Below are 3709 nucleotides of genomic sequence, written 5' to 3' on the forward strand. Positions count from 1 at the left end.
AATTCATCCCGCACTTTTTGTCCATTCGCGGATCCACCGAAATTCACGCCGTATCAATATTTGTTCGCTTATCGATGATCAAACAACGTTTAGGGACAATGGGATGTTTCATTGGTATTTTGTGATTTTTCTCCGCAACACAAGACGCCCGTAATGGTTTTTTAGGTTGTGTCAATATTTATCGAACCGATAGATTTGCATTTCAAGCCAGGTTCAATTCAATTCAATTCAATTCAATTTATTGTGATTATTTTCAATTGATACCTTACACGTCTATTTTCGGCCACGTAAATAAGTGATTGGTCAATATTTGAAAGTCAGGTAAAATTTTCATTTTAACGAGAGGTCAACGCGATGAAAAAAGATGCATAAGGAAAAAATTGCAGTTAATTTGCAATAAACGAAAAGGTCTTTGACCCGCAACAGAAAATGTGTATTATCAGATGAATTGGCACGTTATAAAATTCGAGCCGATTGAAGATTATCTCGAATATTTGAATAAAATTTTTTATGGGGCCGTCTCGTAAAACGAATGCGAACAAACAAAAATTGTAATGTGTGCTTGTTATTCGTGGGAGATTAGGACATGTCTGATGTATTTACACATCTCATGTTTCTGTGATAAATTTTGACAACATCTGCAAAATGGTCCACGAATCGTAAATTTTTGACTCGATGCTGATTATTTATTGTTCGAAACGTGCCTTCAAACATACATTTGATTACTACAAAAACATTAAATATAACCGTGATTTATTAGTTCGATAATTTAATTTTAACAAACACTTCTCCTATTAGAGTCTGACAAATATAATAACCTATTTTTTTTTGTTATTTTGGTTAACAATATGCTCAATATGGAACTAGTTTTTCGATATTTCGATAATTGATTATTTGAAACATATTACAATTTGAACTTATTTGGAATATTTGATAGTAAGAACCTGATGAATATTGTAATTCTAAAAAATATTTTTAGCAATTACAGTGTTCAATTCATTTATTATTAAAGAATCACAATTTAAATATTTTAAAGATTTTTGATTGTTGAATACAATTTATTTTAGTTAATTTTTATTAATTACTACTGTATTATACAAATGTTTGCTAACAACAAGTTAAAGAAGGAAAATAATAAAAATTAAATTAAATATTAATATTAAATTTATATTAAAAAAATCATAATTTTAATTCTTATTGTTAAATTTACTACTTAATTTAATACTTTTTTGATCATACAATTTTATTTTTGAATTATTAAGTTTCTGATAAGTCTCTATTATCTAAATTAATAAAATATTAAGATAATATACTTTAATATACATATGTTCAATAATAATAAATTAATGGAAAATATAATAAAATTAAAAGTATGTGAATTATTTTTCAATATATTTATTTAATTTTTATGTATAAAAAGATTATAATTTTAATTCTTATTGTTAAATTTACTACTTGTTCAATAATAATAAATATATAAGAAAAAGGTAATAAAAATTAAACTATGTGAATTTTTTCTCAATTTATTTAATTTTTGTATGTATAAAAAGATTATAATATTAATTCTTATTGTTAAATTTAATAATCAGCCTGAGACTCTTCTGGCTACACATTTTTATCTTAGAATTATTAATTTTCTGTGATAATAAGTCTGTAAGATTATCTAAACTGATGAAACATTAAAATAAAAGTGACTTTTAATTAATTAAAATTACGTTAATATAGAAATGTTCACTAATAATAAGTTTGAGAAGAAAGGTATATTGTTAAAAAAACTAATTGATTTGACAGTGTTTTGAGCGTTCAATTTGATAGTAATCTGTCTAAATTGGTGAAATATTGAGAGAATAGAAATTAAAATTATTAATCTCAAATTTGTAAATTAATATGTTATTTAATCTTCTAATTTATTTTAACTACTACTATTTTTTAACTAAAATTGAAAGTTTTTGTAAATAAATATTTTTATTTTTTAATTTATTATTATGTAAATAAATCTCTAATTATTTAAATTAGTATTAAGATAATAGAAACTTATTAATAATATAAATTACAAATATCATCTTATGGACTAACAAAAATATAACAATGTTCCTGATTGAAATTATACAGGGGGTCGCAAAATATAATTATTTTGAACCAACAATTCAAAAAAAAATACTAATAAATAAATAGTAAACATACAAATGTTTCTAACAATATCGAATTTTTTAGTAATAAAGACTTACTTGTCCCCCTGATAATTTTTCAGTGAAACAATGGGCTCTATCAAGTACTTATTTTTTATAAAAATATCTTATAATACTTTATTTGAAAGGTATTTTTGTTATCCATTTTTTGCTGACTAAATTTGGATTGATAGTTACAAAGTTTCTATATTCTTACAGATCAATATTTATACAACTAAGAACAGTTTTAGCGACTCATTTACTTCTGAATTGTTGGTTGTGCTTATAATAGTTATCAAAAGACAGACTTTTTATGGTCCCCCTGTATATATCTAATTTTTAAAAATTTTGAATTATTACATTTTAAATGTATGTTAACTTAACTCATAAGTGGACAGAGACTATGAAACAATTAGTTAATTGTTTATTGTTGAAACTAAGCTGCACACTTATTTTTATTATTCTTTACATAAATGGAAAATTTTCTAAAAGAGTTAGAATCAGAGTAAAAAGGCTGTAAATGTCATAATATACAGGGGGTTACATTGAAATATATATATCTATATATATAGAGTCGTGTCGTAACAATTCCTATTTTTTTAGCACAATCAACAGTTAAGAAACTAAAATTGACTGTTGTGTAAATATTGACTTGTATTATCTAGAGAAAAACAGCATTGAATAAAGAATAAAAATACTTCTAAAATCAGGTAACACAAAATGATTCTTTCAAATTTAAAAAAGATAGTTAATAATTGCGACATACATTTGACACAAATCAATATGGCAAAATTTAGTTAAAATGATAAGATTATATAGGGCTTTTATTTGAGGTCGATATCTTATTCCATTTAAAACTTATCAGAGGGAAAATATTGTTTGGATATTTTAATTTTAAAAATTCTTAATTCTTTAAAATTCAAATTAATTTATTTAAGGAAATATATAAATTAGTTAATAACTAAAGTATGTTAGTATGTTAAAAAAATACGATACTATTAATATTAATGAATAAACAAAACTGTTTAACATATTCTTTGCTTCATTCTATTTATAACCTGGCTTTGCTATTTATTTTTTACACGCTATATCTACCAATAAAAATTGTCATTATTTTTTAATTTTATACACACGTCATTTAGCACTAAATGTTAAACAAGTAATAAAGAAGATTTCTGACTTTAATCTACAGTTTGTATCAAACTTGTTTTTGGCAATGCATTTTAATGTCCCTATGAATAATCATTACATTATTATTTGATTTACAAGAACGTTGATAGTTCAATGGCAAATATTCTGATTATAAATTAGATTATTTTTTATCAGCAACTTGTTTATAAGAAATAAATGAATTTATTATCACTGAAATAATAAAAAAGTCAACATCCTCAGCTTCTTTCAACCAGTTTATATGTTTATTATAATTAATATGCACAAAGTATAATTAGAATTTAATTGAGAACATATATTAATTTGCAAACAAACAAATCAACGAGTGCACGTACATTTTGCGGTTAAAATGTGTAAGATACGTGCTACGG

The sequence above is a fragment of the Aethina tumida genome, chromosome 1, assembly GCF_024364675.1.
Source record: "Aethina tumida isolate Nest 87 chromosome 1, icAetTumi1.1, whole genome shotgun sequence".
Lineage (NCBI taxonomy): Eukaryota > Metazoa > Arthropoda > Insecta > Coleoptera > Nitidulidae > Aethina > Aethina tumida.